The following is a 15,163-nucleotide window of genomic DNA, read 5'->3' as shown; positions in this document are numbered from 1 at the left end:
ATTAAGCAAAGATATAATCTAAAGCCCAGATCTCCCTTTGGAAATGATGTCTTGGTCTCGCTCCTATTCACAGATGCTCTTTGCTCTCACAAGGTTCAAAGCAGAGCAGTAGCAGAGCTCTCACCTGTTAAATGTTCTGGTGGATTTGTCCCATGCAGGGGGCACAGCAAGTCCCTGTCCCTGCAGGGTTCAGCACGTCCCTGTCTCTGTCCCTGCAGGACTCACAACTCATACCTGTCCCTGTCTCACAGAGCACCACAGGGCATGGGAAGAGTGCAGGCGCAGCCTCACTCTGCACCCAGGGAGGAGGAGAAGGAGGAGAAGGAGGAGAAGGAGGAGAAGGAGGAGAAGGAGGAGAAGGAGATGTCCAGTGGCCACACAAGGGCCTGGCTGCCATCCCCTGCTCCACAGCAGGATCGGGGAGCCATGGGCACCAGGGAGCCATGGGCACAGGGAGCAGGGGGCACAGGGAGCCATGGGCACCAGGGAGCCATGGGCACAGGGAGCAGGGGGCACAGGGAGCCATGGGCACAGGGAGCAGGGGGCACAGGGAGCCATGGGCACAGGGAGCCATGGGCACAGGGAGCAGGGGGCACAGAGAGCAGGGGGCACAGGGAGCCATGGGCACAGGGAGCAGGGGGCACAGAGAGCAGGGGGCACAGGGAGCAGGGGGCACAGGGAGCATGGGCACAGGGAGCAGGGGGCACAGGGAGCATGGGCACAGGGAGCCATGGGCACAGGGAGCCATGGGCACAGGGAGCAGGGGGCACAGGGAGCCATGGGCACAGGGAGCATGGGCACAGGGAGCCATGGGCACAGGGAGCCATGGGCACAGGGAGCATGGGCACAGGGAGCCATGGGCACCAGGGAGCAGGGGGCACAGGGAGCATGGGCACAGGGAGCAGGGGGCACAGGGAGCCATGGGCACAGGGAGCCATGGGCACAGGGAGCAGGGGGCACAGGGAGCCATGGGCACAGGGAGCATGGGCACAGAGAGCAGGGGGCACAGGGAGCCATGGGCACAGGGAGCAGGGGGCACAGGGAGCCATGGGCACAGGGAGCAGGGGGCACAGGGAGCAGGGGGCACAGGGAGCCATGGGCACAGGGAGCAGGGGGCACAGGGAGCCATGGGCACAGGGAGCCATGGGCACAGGGAGCCATGGGCACAGGGAGCAGGGGGCACAGGGAGCAGGGGGCACAGGGAGCATGGGCACAGGGAGCATGGGGCACAGGGAGCCATGGGCACCAGGGAGCAGGGGGCACAGGGAGCCATGGGCACAGGGAGCCATGGGCACAGGGAGCAGGGGGCACAGGGAGCCATGGGCACAGGGAGCCATGGGCACAGGGAGCCATGGGCACAGGGAGCAGGGGGCACAGGGAGCCATGGGCACAGGGAGCATGGGCACAGGGAGCAGGGGACACAGGGAGCCATGGGCACAGGGAGCAGGGGGCACAGAGAGCAGGGGGCACAGGGAGCCATGGGCACAGGGAGCAGGGGGCACAGAGAGCAGGGGGCACAGGGAGCCATGGGCACCAGGGAGCAAGGGGCACAGGGCTCTTCAGCTGCCCCCTGGGTCTGTGGCACCAGTGCCAGGGCAGGGCCTGGTGTTCAGGTGACAGCAGGGAAGGCAATCCCAGCCCTTCTTCAGAGCACCCAGCTCTCCTGGCAAGTAAGTGCATTGAGAGCAAACTAGAAAACCCACCAGAAATGTCAGAGCCTCTTCCCCCCCTAGAGCTCTCCTTCCCCAGTCCTTCTATCACCATCTACAGCTTCTGCGCACAATTCAGGGATCCTTCACCAGCTCTATTTTTCCTGGGCTTTATTGGCCATTGCAGCTTCTTCAGCCAAGATGGGAGGCAGGACTGAATGAGTCACAACTAACACCAGACTGATAGATTGATTAACACTGGTCAACTGCAGCTTCCAGCTGAATGTATACAGCTATAGGGGAAGCTGAGCAAAGAGGAAAACACTGATGTCCCCATAACAAAACTTGACACAGATACTTCAGCATTAGTTAGGTATTGAGAATCTAGACAAGCACTGGAAATAAGAAATTAAATTTCACCAGACATTAGGTGGAAAAGTGTTCCCAGGCTCATAGCAACCCAAGCTAACATCTGTGCCAGGCAGCATTGGAACACATATTTCCAAAGGGTTCTCTGTAATCTTTATATTTTTCTTACCAGAATTTTAAAATGCAAGAACAGTTCTAATTTTTTTTTTTTTCTCCCAACTGTTCTGGTACAAAATTGTCCTAAGCAGGAGTAATGCAAATTGCCCTAAGCAGAGAAGGGAAAGGCAATTTCACCAGAGGGCACATTACCCTTTCCTATAACATACTTTTCTTCCTCACTGTCCTGCACTCCCCAGAGCCCTTGAAAGAAACAAATCTTCCCTTTAGTTCTCTAGCAGCGAGCAGGTCTTCTCCTGCTGGGGAAAGCTTGGGCACTTTCCATCAGCAACTGCAATGTTTCCTGCAGGAAGCAGCACAGCAGCTCTGCACCCCAGAGGCACCAACTGCCCAAACTCACAGCATTCCTAGGCCTTCCCAGGTTTGATATTCCCAACCTAGCAGAGCCCTCCAGCAAGGAGCAGGAATAAGGCATCCCCAAAGTGAACATGCAGCAGTAGCAGAGGGTGAGTTGCTCTATCACCACATGACCAGCTCCATGCTAACCAATTTTACAGGACACTTAATAAAAAGAAGTTCCTGGAAAAATTCCCTGATGTCCCTTCCTAGGCAGAGTGGAACAGGAAGCTACAGTCTCCAGTTCAGTGACAAAAGGCACCCAAGGAACATTTCAAGGGACATGGCACCAAGCTGAACAAGAGCATGAGTCACTTGTGAATCCAGGCTCAGCCTAGGCTGGCAGACACATGTGCTCAGCTTCCCAGCTGCCCCACACGGCTCCCATACGCTGAGCCAAACCCTGGGATTATGAATGGAGCCCATCTCCAGCTCCTCTTCAGAGCTACACGTGCATGCAGGCCCTGTGAATAACTGCTCTTCTCATCTAACATCAAGGTTTTTGCAGTTATTTCAAGATACAGAGCAGGCATGACAGCAATAACTGGCAGTCCAAACTCGGTGCAGGGGCTGCCACGATGCTGAGGCCTCTCACTGCTCCCACTGACAAGGGGTGGGAGCTTCGGAACCTCAAGCACTTTCAGAACCTGCTCAAACCTTGTACAAGATTTGCCCCCATAAGCAGCGGCCAAAGGCTTTCTGTCACTGACACCTCTGAGCCCAAAGCCATACTTTGGTCCCTCATGTGCCATTTGAAGACTGAGGCATACATTCCCATCACTCACTTGGCCTTTCCAAGAAACAATCATTTTTCCACCTTATGTCATTCAGCTCTGATTCCAGCTGAAACTAAGACCTCAGTAAAGTTTAGAGGCAAGAGAAAAGAGATTTGTTTGAAAGCCAAATTGTGAGCTGTAGTTAGCTTTTGGTTTTTTTAATAGTAACTTCAGAAAATGACATAGACTGGATGGTTTTGGTGGCTGTTATCACAATGGCTAGATAATAGAATTTATAGCCTAGTTTGAGATTTTTAATAATTTGGAACTGTTCATCTGCATAAGAGATTCCCAGAGAATTGTAGGGGGCTGGGGCCTGCTGCTGCCCCACACCCAGAACTGCAAAAGAGAGTCCTCTCTCAGGGAAAAGATGTTCTGCACCTCAGCTGTAACAGAAAGGAGCTCCACATGTACAAATTCCATGCTTTGCATGCTAAAGTGACGTGGTTTTGTACGACACTAATGTATTACACAATCACATAAATAACTGATACAGAGTACATCATCACTCATGATGACAGAGACAACACCACCATCCAGCCTTTCTCAACACCAGGTCAGACTCCAGGAACCATAAATATTCAGGTCTGAAATAGCTGCAGTAGCCTCAACCATTAGTGTCAGCAAACACACTGCCCTTGTGAAAACTGTACTTAACTTGCAGATTACCTAACACACAAAATGAAGGATCCTGCTGAATTTTAAGGGCTTGCATCTTTTGCAGTCTTCTGCACAAAAGCAAGAATGTCATTAGGAACAGTGCACCATGCCTTCCTTTCCAGTCTGTCTTCCTCCAGGGATGGGTCTCCTCCAATGCCATCCAGTTGAGGGCTGCTCCACTGGGGTGCCAATGCCAAGTGTGGAAGTGCTGCGATGTGCAGGGCTGCTGCTAACATCACGGAGGTGAGCAGGCCTGCATGGGGCAGGCTGCCTCGCTGCCCTTTCCTCCCACCCTTCCACAGCAGCACTCCTGGAGCTGCTGCCCCGCTGGGCACGGCTGCCCCAGCCCATCAGGAACCAGTGGCCTGCAGTCAGTGTCCTGCGCCGTGCCTGTGCCAGCCATTTTGATACATACCGCTGATAAGCACTGAGGTATCATAAAGGAAATGGGATTAAAGCCAACAAAACCCTTCTTCCACACCGCTGCAGCGTTTATTCAGCCTGAATTCCTGATGGACTCTATTAATCAATCTCTTTGGCTAATTGGGCATTACTCATGCCACAGCACAGCACAATGCTCATAGTGACAGAGCAGCGGAGGCGTTACAGGCTTCAGCTTTTACAGCAGGTGTTTACATGTAGCTGGTCCTTGGGTAAGGGCTCTTTACAGGATGTCTGTCCCTCTGCAAACAAAGCAGCACCACTTGGGCTTCTCCAGGACTGGGAAGTGCTACGTACAGGCACGGAATCGTCATGGCTAGGAATCAAGGCTGATTAGTGCCACGGAGAGCGGTTACGATCGAGCAGGTTGGCTCCGTTACCTCTCTCCCTTTCTCTTGTTTACCTGAGATCCAAAGCACAAGGCACGAGTGATGACAGGAGGAGAGTGAGGGGAGCACGGTGGGGAAGGAGCTGACGATTAAAAAACACGGGAGCAATACTCTGAGACACACAGTCACTGTAACAGCAGACAAGCAGACCAGAGGCAGACAACGACAAGCTGACCTGCTGATTTGTTGCCCAGTCCTGGAAAGCCCCATGCACCACACCACTACCGGCAGTCCTCCTTCAGTGAAATGCCAAAAGAAACATCAGCACCACGTTGACGATGATGAGGAAGAGCAGGATGACAAATACCACTATCCGCTGGGTCTCCGGGTTCATGTTGCAGCGGAGGAAAGTGTGAAGCGCACTCCATTTGTGCCTGCTTCTGTCGGGGACCTTTGCCATGGCTTCAGCCCCCAGGAGAAGAAAGAAAGAAAGAAAAAAAAAAAAAAAAAAAAAAAAAAAGGAATGAAAAAGCCTAAGTGCCTGCCAGGGCAGGATGGGGCAGAGGGCTGTGAACAAAAGCTGTTTGCAGCTCGCAAAAGCAGAAGCCTAAAGGTTCGGCAGAGCCGCAGCACGTGTGCCAAACGCCCCCTCAGCTCAGGGCGAGCTTGTCAGCAGATCCCCGGGGTTCCGCGTCTTCTGTGCCCAGGGAGCCATCGCCATCGCTCCGGCAGGAGGAGGACATCGGGTTCTTTGTGGCGGAGCGTGGCGGAGCTCCGCAATCCGGCGGCGATGTCGGCTTCCCAGAGAGCGGCGCCGCGATTTGCTGCGCTCCGTCTCCAGGATACACCGGGCCTTAGCAACCGGAGCGCCGCCCGGGGTGTGCGGAGCCTCTTAAGGAGGGTCAGCGCGGGATTAGGCGGCTGCTTTTCTAAATCCTTCACCCGCAATAAGAGTGCCAGCAATGGAGGCGAGTCCTGCCCAGAAGGCCAGTGCCCTGCTCTGCACAGGCCAGGGCACGGGCGGCTTCCCGCACACCTGAGCGAGCAACAGGTCGGGGTGTTGGCAGAGGGACGGGCGATACAGCCCTGCCTCCGCCTGGGAGCCAGCAGAAGCAGCTCCTGCTGGGTTCTGCCGTTCGCTTCCTGGCAGCATCCTGGAGCCAGAAAGTCTAAAGGACTTGGCTCCCTCTGCCAACGTCTCCGTGGGCCTGAGTCACTGCAAATCTCCGTATCTCTGCAATCGGAAAACCTCTATTCAGCTCTGCAGAGCTCTAAACGTGCTTTTATGGACTTAACTTTTGCTGCTGGACTGCAGAGTTCACCGAGCACCAAGCTGCCCTGCCTCAGGTACACTCATGGATTCCCCAGTTAAACACATCTCCCACCCGTGCTGGGTCAGGAACAGAGGGAAAAGGCACTCTTCCTTGGAAGGATTAGGGATAGATCATGGAGAACACCCAGCACAGGCTTTTCCACTGCAGCCCTTTTGTCTCCTCTAGCCAGCAAAGCAGAGCCCACCTTTTACTCCACAGCCAGCAGCAATCACTTCCCAGGAGAGGAGGAGGAGGACTCAGACTCAGTATTCGCATCCTTCATTGACAGGAGGCAGCTTCACATCTTCCAGTTCTCACTTACGCCACACATTCCCCCTCATGAGTCTGAGGGATACAAACCCAGCAATCCTGATACCGAAATGGGCTCGATCCAGACCTTGCATTTCGAGCTGGGTGAGACTAGAGCTGATGGAGGATGGAGTTAGCCAAGAGGATGACACTGCACTTTACACAGGCGTTTCCAACACGGCCACACACGTTCCTAGGAGCAGGAACCAGAACACAAGGTTGTCCCCCTTAAACACCCCAACTGCTAAACACCTCTGGTAGCCTCCATCTCGGGGAAGGACCATGGGGGAGCAGCCACATGATCTGGGTACAAATGGAACACTCTCAGCTTCTCTCACAACTGAGAAACAAACTAACAAAAAAGCTGGGGTTTTTTCAGGTGTTAGCACGTCAATGCCTATAATGTTTCTTGGGGATCTGTACAGGTCCTGGAAAACAGCAGGCAGGATATTTAAATGGGGAAAGGCTTAAGAGTTACGGGTACTGGTACTTTCCTTTAATTTGTGAGGTTTTTTCCCCAAATTGCACCAACCTCTCAGCAGGGGCCATACAGAAAGGGCAGTCAAAACGTCCATTGTCTCCTTGTGCTTCTGCAATGTTTAAGACAGCTGTCTTTCTTAATCATAATAAAATCAAATCAATAATTATTTCAGTTTCTTGTTTCTGAACACAAAGACCCTGCAAAACTCCTTGTCTTTAGCCTAAGTGTAGAACAATAAGAATGATGTGTAGGATGAGGTCTTGTGCTCTCAATGCAACTTCGAAACCTGTAGGAAAACCCCACAGAACAAGCTGCTGGGATCCACAGGCTGCCCAAGCTCACTGTGCTTGAGTTTTTGGCCTACAATGACTGACAACTAGCTTTAAAGCTGTTAACCTTTAAAAAACTATTTCTCCCTGCCATGTGCACCACAGCAGAACACTTCAAAGCTTGCAGACTTCAATTTACTGAAAGTTCTTCAAGTCCACAGTGGACTCGCACCATTGCATTGTTCAACTCCTGGGCTTTCTGCAAATCTTGTCTGGCTTTGAAGGTTTCTTATGCCTGATTGAGTTTGGACATTAGTCACCAAGCAGGGTTTGGGTGGGATGTAGATCTTCAGGAGAAGCTAATTATGGTGAATGGAGAGCATGATCACACCCACTTCTCTGAAACCTGCACAGCAACTACTATCTTCTGTAGCACATAGTTACACTGAAAAGAAAGGGACAAACCCCAGTGATTCAACAAGGCTGGCAGAGCTACACTGTTGGTACTGCAGTGTACCAGCAGTGGGGTAGTTTCTAAAATCCATGACATAATTCTCCAATAGTCTCCCGGAAGCTTTGTCACTTATGAACATGCTAAAACATTTGGAGTTGAAAGCACAGAATATCTGTCTGAAGACATCTGAAAGGGGAAGGCAGTTCACTTCTTGGACACTGCTCTGAGCCCCCTGGAAAAAGAAATCCAGGGAAAACTGATGGCAAAAAGAAATTGCAGGGGGGAAAAAAAGGTACAAAATTGTAGTGGAAGGTACATTTTCATCTAACTCTGTGGTGCCTAAGAAACAGCCCAAGCCCCAGCTATGTTCCTTTGCTCTTCTGATGTGCAGAGCCAAGTGCCCCCATGCACTGCATTGCCTGGGCACAAATAACATATTTGCCTCATGTACACCTTGGGGCAATGCACAATTAATATTAAGTGGCATTCGCCCTTCTGGCCCCTCAGTGAAGAGAAACTGGACAAGGACAAAAGCTGCAGAGTGACCCTAGCTGTGACCTGGCTTTTGTTTCCCCACACACAGTGAATCCCCTCACAAGGTCTGGGGCAGAGACTGCATGGGGTAGTCACTTCCATGGTAACTCCAAGTGTTTGCTGGAAGTTTTACCTCGTGGCTTGTAATACAGCAGGGCTCACTTTGTATAACTATCACTGAGGGAGCATATTTCAAATAATTGTTGCACAATCTCCACTGGAATCTAATTTGCAATTGTAATAGTTTCCTTTGACTCCTTCTTCTAAGAACCGTCCTCAGCCAGGACTGCAACATGGGAATAATGCTGCCACTCAAACAGAGAAAGAAGTGAGCACATGCCAGCCTCAAAGGCCAGGGCACACACAAAGCCCTGCTGCAGTCCCAGAAGATGCTCAGTGACCAAGGCTTCAGGGAATGAGCTATTCAAGAACCCCCCAGTCTAATACTAGATAAAACAGAAAACAAAAGACATGCCTTCATTTTTCATCAAAATGATACTAAATATTGCCCAGTCCTTACCTATCACCATGCAGCCCATGAAGCCTAAGCTTTTGAAGACTGCTTTAGGTGTGATTTTTAGGAGGCCAGGAGTACACAGACAAACCCACTGTCTACCAGTGAAAAGGGTGTTTCAATACTGCAACAGATGAACTGGGAACTGAAAGGCACACACACATAAATGTGAAGAAATAAGAACTGTAATGAGCAGCATAGGTGTGCCAGTAGAACAGGGATAAATAACTGAGCAGACAAGCAGTGAAGCTGGATCCATCTCGCTGGGAAAGCAAAGAGCTCGTGTCCCACAGCAAGGCCACCAAGCGTCGTGCTGTGGGGGACCAGCCCCACCTTCAGCACCTCTCTCCTGCTGAGCAGACTTGGAAAGTAAAGCTCCAAGTGGAACACTGCATACCATGCTGGAGCACATTTCCAGGACTTCTTATTCTTGGCTCATCACAAATAGGAATGTGCTTGCTACAAGTACCAGAAACAACACAATTCAAGTCCTCTTAAAGGCAAGGATACATTAGTATTGTAGGCACTAATAAACCATGCTCTGAATATCCATAGACAGAAAAAGAGCTCTTACTGGTTCATTTATCAACACTCTCCCTCCAACAAGGTGAAAAGGAGATTATCTAAATATTAACAAAGACAGAAGTGCTAGATCTGAGGCTGGATTGGGCCCAGCTGACACACAGACAGCTGCCACAGCTGCCTGCTCAGGGCAGAGCTCATGGACACACCAGGCAGGCAGCTCCAGGGTTTGCTGGTTCTGTGCATGCAAATCACAGCAAATGTGAACTCCTTTACAAGTTTCCCTAAGGTATTGCTACAGAGGATACCTTCTGAGGCAGCTTTCCTCTCTCTCATTGAACCACTGAAGGCACAGACAGAAATGTGAATTCCCTGTCCCTCTGGGTGGCATCACTGGCTGTTGGAATGCTGGACATAAAACTGCAGAGGAAGAGAACACGTTCAGCACACCCAGAAACATCTGATGTTGCAACAGCCAGATTCACCTGGGTCCACATGACTGGATTTTTTTTCCCCCTTCAACTTCTCTTTGACATAAAAATCACCTAATTATTACTGCCCTTTCCATTATACAGAGCTGTTGAAGAACTTCTTAAGGAAGAAGCATCTGTTGATTTTTATTTTTTTAACTGGGTGATAAAAATACTTCTATCTATAACACTGGTGTGATGAACCATTTTAAATGCATCTTTTAAAAAAGAATCCAGGATGAGTGGATGTTCGGTGGATGACAGCTCAGCAGCTGAAAAGGCTGACAATTAAAGTGAGAGAGGGGCAAGCATTTGTACCTGCAAATCATTCCAAGGAAACCACGTTTCCTTAACTCCCACAATTACACTTTTATCAGCATCCACACTAAGCAACTCTCAACCCTGCTATGCATTGAGTTAACTGTCAGTAACACTGCAGATAACACCTCTCAAAAGGACAGCATTCCTTTTGAGCCACGGCCAGAAAACATCAGAATAAGTATAGCTTTTTCAGCTGCATATGATCATGTACTTCTGAAATGGAAAACAGTCTGTCAGAGTTTGCTTTGAATTTTTACAGTGTGTAACACTGTGTTACTAGAGCACAGTTCCTCCCACTGCATCCTTCTCTAGCTCTGCATGGTTTAAGCCCACTCAGCTTTTACAGCCAGTACTTCCCTGGGCAGATTCCTCATGCAGTGCTGCCAAAACTTTACAAGCTGTTCTTGTGCTCGAGTACCACGACTCATGAGATAACTCTGAATGGAAAGAAAATGGGCCTGAGCATTTTCATGCAAGAAAAGCAGCCATTCAGACTGGACAACCCTGACTACAAGTAATTAAACATTAAAAAAAAAAAGAAAAGAAAAAGAGACAATCTGCTTAGCAACCAGTCTTTTGCTTTCAGACATTACTAAATCTAGAAAAATCTTCCGAATTCTCCTAAAGTGAGTTTTATTTTCAAGAGTAGCAACAGCAACTGTTCACGTGTTTGAAGCATCTGGGAATTACCAGCATGACCTGGAGCTCCAGTGCCAAGGGAAGGTGTTGGTGCCATGAGGCACATGCTGACACGACACATCCCACGCACCCTGGGAGCTGAGGAGTGGGCTGGGCTGGAGCTGAGCATGATTTGGGGATTTGGGGGTGGCGGGAGAGGGATACAGACTGCAACAGCCTGGGAAACAAAACCAAGCATGTTAGGATAGATGTGGCAAAGCAAGGAACAAACAGCGAGAAGCAAATACAGGCTGGCACAGCCCATGCAGTGGCCTAGGAAGTGGATATTTTCAGTACAAATTGGACACAGAACAAAGGATGTTGTAATAATGATGCTCTGAAATAAACACAGGCTGAATGGGGTTTGTAATAAGGCAGATGGAAAGAAAGGAAATGCTGCATCTTGGAGACCAGCAAGATTAAGAGCCTGAAGGCAGTATCTAGAAAGGGGTCCGAATAGAAAATGACCACACCACTCTTGTTACAGGGCTGAGGAACAGACATGCTGGCAATGGCATCCCTAGTGACTGAGAGAGGAGGTGTTTGGGCTCCTGAAATTACTTGAATGCTTTTGAATTTTCTGGTATCTTATTTTTGAGCTGAAAATTTGACAGCCACAAAAAACACAGAATGACAAGGAATGGTCATTTGGGCACTGTGTGGGCTGGAACAGAGAAATAAGGGGAAAACAGTCAGAGAAATACTCCTAGAAAAGTCAAGGAAAGAAGAGAGGAAACAGGCACAGGCAGAGTTGTGGGACCTGAAGCAGGTGAGGTCAGAGGAAGCTGCATGCAGCCAGTGAAACAGATGAAGTGGATGAGAAGGGGATACAAGGGGATGAGTACAAGGTGAGTGACAAGGTGAATATGGGAACATGGAGCAGAAGAAGATGCCTATGTACAAACCTGGAAAAACGTTAACAGGATTCCTGCAAGAGATTCTACAAGAGGTGGCTGGAAAGGGGAACAAGGCCAAGCTTTATTTTTCTGGTTGTTTCTAAACCACTAGTCCCCCTTCTTTCTGGCTGTACAGGGGTTTACAAGAAACCAACGTAGTTTTGGGCTTTCTCAGATATTCTGTTGAGCCCACACATTATAAAATTACAAGTATAGCATTCCTTTACCTGCCACCTTTAAAATAATGCATTTAGTTGCAGAGCAGTTTTCTGGCCCTTCTCTTACTGCTCAGCATCCTCATCTCTTACAGAATATACCAGTCTTGAGGTGGCAGAAAACAGGAAAACTGCTTTCAAGTGACAGATCTCTAAAGTTCAAAACCAGAAAAACTGTTTTCAAGTGACAGGTCACTAAAGTTCTTCCAGGATGGTCTGTAGTATTGCTAATTTGGGAGTCCTCCTTCATTGCCTGCTGATGTAACTAAAGGAGTCACAGGAGGGCTGGAGAGAAGAATAAGCTCCATAGATGAGAACAAGTTCCATGAGAATGAAAAAAGCCATAAGAGGATAAAAGACATACATAAGCTGTGTATAAGAATCAGGCTAGGCATTCCTATGTCCTACATGACAAAAAAGCAAGGCAGAAATTTTAATTGGTCAAAGCAGCCTTCTGAGGTGATGTTTCCCCTGGTACCTCTGTTTTAGCTGGAAGGCTGAAAAAATGCAGCAGAACAATACACCCTGAAGATCAAACCTTGATGGGCTGTTCTCCAAAAGCTGCCACAAAAATTAGTAAGAATCTAAAACACAGCTCAGAAGCAAACCTGGTAAGTGGTTGTTAAGATAATCAGAAAGGTGAGTATGGGTTATCAAGCCCCAGCAGTAAATGAACAAGGTGTCCCTCTGCTTTACTAGCAAAGCATCCATTAGGGGCAGAGGAATATGGAAAAAAACAGGACATTGAGTCTGTAGTGGATAGCTCATGAGTCTGTACTGGATAGCTCACACACCCTGCCTTCATTTCATAAAACTTGTTGACACGAAGACTTGCCAGTGGAACAGCCAGAAACAGGATCTTCTCTGGAGATCACAGATAACATCACCTAGAAGGAGACCTGAAAAACACAACCCCCACAACACCTTTCTAGGTCACTGTTCCCCGTAATCCAAAACTTGAAGGAAGAAGCTGAGCTCGACGTCCCCTGAGGCCTGGGGACGGCCTGAGCCGCCGGTGGCACAGGAGGTGTGTGGGACAGCCCCACTGCTGGGGACAAAGGCTGCTCTGTTCCCTGCCCGTGGAACCTTCCCGCTGGGAGCAACGGGCTCACTGCAGGAACATTTCCTCATTTTGCTGCAAGCAGGGGCTGAGTGACCTGGCTCTCCCAGGCCACCGAGGAGGGCTGGCCCCAAGTGCCCCAGAGGGAGGGGGAGCCTTCCCACGAGGAGAGAGGAGGGCTGCCACTTGGTTATTTGTGTTGATCTTTCTGCTTTCTCCAGAGTGGGAAAATAAAACTGCAAGGAATATGGCAGTGCCTTCACTCTGTTAAACCATGGCCAGACTTTTTGCTAACTCAGCCCCCAACTTACCAAATGTAGGACAGGGGGCCTTGGTCCCCTACTTGATGAGAAAGATCTCTTGAGGGATTAACAGTGCTCTTTGAAGGGGCAAAAGAGTCGGGAGGGATTTCATTTTTCCACCACTGGGATCAATTGTCTTCAGAGAATTAGGAAAATTCTTTGCAGAGAAAAGCTGCTCCAAATCAGGATTTGGAGAAGAGAACAAATCCAAGAAATGTTCTGATATCACAACCATGCTGAGAGGAACCTGAGACAAGTATGGTATAAAATGAGAGATATTCACTTCCCTGTCTCCATGCAAACACTTAAGCCTGGAATAACCTCTGCAATAAATTCTACACTACCAGCATTCCTACTCTCTCACATTCCTTCTTTATCCCCTGCTCTCAGCAAATCTTTGTACTCCAATATTCACGAGGTTATTGCACTGTCCCAGGTGTTTCTTGAACTGGCAAACTGGGGTATGGACAGCCCCAAACCTATTTTTAAAATAAAGACATTGGCAGAGCAAATTGCAACCCCAAGATTCTGCAAAACAGACTTGTCTTTGCATACTGTCAGGCTCCCATTTCAAGCAGTGGTAACAGCAGTTTATTACACTTCTGAACTAAAATCTTTGTAGGGCTGCAAATACCACAGTGCTTCTAATGCTGTTCCTCCCATAAAACAGCACTGGAGGGTCAAGAGCCCTGAAAGCCAATCAGGGAGCTCCTGAGGACAGGGTAAATTCCTTCTTTGTATCAGAGAGAAGGCAGGTTTGAAAGGTTTCCACTTTACACATGGATGGTGAAATCACTCCCCTTCACCTGCACATTTCCTTCACTTCATGGCACAGACTCTGATTAGCTGCAGGTGAGAGCTCTTAGCAGGTAGTACCACGAGGACCTTGAGGGGTTAGAGCCTGCCTTGCCCCATGGGAGGACCTGAAGATCTCAGTGGCACTGTGGTAAATGGCCCTCAGGAGCTAAAAGTGGCAGGCAGGAAGCCAAGACCTTCTGCAATACAGCCCTTACCCCTACAGGACACAGTGCCACTCCTACAGGTTAAAGGAGCCCTTTTCATGGGATGCCAAAGCATTTATCTTCAGGAGAAAGAGACTTCTTGTAAACAGATGATGTTGTCCTTAAGCAGTGGGGAGCACCAGACAGAGCTCTAGGAACCCATGGACGCGATGGATAAAATACAGGCAGTCTTTGAGCACAAGTTACTTCAGGAGTTAAAACATTCTTGGATCATTTTTTCACCAAAGGGAATACTATTTGTGGAGCCAAGCCCCTCTTCATGCCCCAGTAACTGGGAACACATTTAATGCAGACAAAACCCAGACATTTTATGGAGTCCCCTAATACTCACAAGAGATCATTAACAAGCGTTAACAGAAGCTGTTAGTCTTTACAATGTAATAGCTGGCAGGGCTGCTGTAAGAACCCCAAAGCCACCACACTGTCTCCAGTTATCTCCTCTGAGTGACGTATTTAGCTCTGTTTTACAGCCAGGGATGAAAGTTTGGGCAGCGCCTCCCACTCTTCAAACATGTCTGTGTGCATGTGGGGGCACACCCGTGCCCACAAAGACGTGAGAGCCAGAGGCTGCCTCTCCTGTTCTGCTGCTCCAGCTCGGCTCCTGGAAGGAGGAGTTAGATTCCCTGAGAGACTGAGCCCATACCCACTCACAGAATTCACAGAATCCCCAGGTTGGAAGAGACCTTCAAGACCATCAAATCCAACCCAGCCCCAACACATCAACTAAACCCTGGCACCCAGTGCCACATCCAGTCTGTTTTTAAACACACCCAGGGATGGTGACTCCACCACCTGCCCAGGCAGGCCATTCCAGAACTTTATGACTCCTTCAGTGAAAAATGTTTTCCTAATATCCAATCTTTATTTCTCTTGATGCAGCTTGAGATTGTGTCCTCTGTCAGTTGCTGCTTGGTGAAAGAGGTACATTCCCTAATGTACCTGCAGCACTGTCACACCACAGAGTTTTGGTTTGGGAGTTAGAACTCTAAAAGGCTCCCATTATTCTTACCCCAAAAACCAAGCTAGGCCTGGAGGTTTTTTACTTGTTCCTAATGTGTATCAATTA

At 49.3% G+C, this 15,163-nt stretch overlaps 1 protein-coding gene across 3 annotated transcripts in view; it reads right to left on the bottom strand.

The window, feature by feature from the left end:
* Positions 1-15,163, bottom strand: part of ARHGEF4 (Rho guanine nucleotide exchange factor 4) — a 124,090-nt gene that overhangs the window by 27,109 nt on the left and 81,818 nt on the right. The window contains exon 1 of one of the 3 annotated variants that reach the window (XM_068201375.1): positions 4,973-5,512. The exons of the other annotated variants lie outside the window; for them this stretch is intronic. The gene's annotated coding sequence lies outside the window, so the exon portion shown is untranslated. Of the gene's footprint in view, positions 1-4,972; positions 5,513-15,163 lie in introns of those variants that run through there. 3 annotated transcript variants of the gene reach the window in all.

The sequence above is a fragment of the Anomalospiza imberbis genome, chromosome 10 (genome assembly GCF_031753505.1).
Source record: "Anomalospiza imberbis isolate Cuckoo-Finch-1a 21T00152 chromosome 10, ASM3175350v1, whole genome shotgun sequence".
NCBI classification, from domain to species: Eukaryota; Metazoa; Chordata; class Aves; order Passeriformes; family Viduidae; genus Anomalospiza; species Anomalospiza imberbis.
Note: the sequence above shows the minus strand (reverse complement) of the source record. Positions and strands in the feature narration are given on the sequence as shown.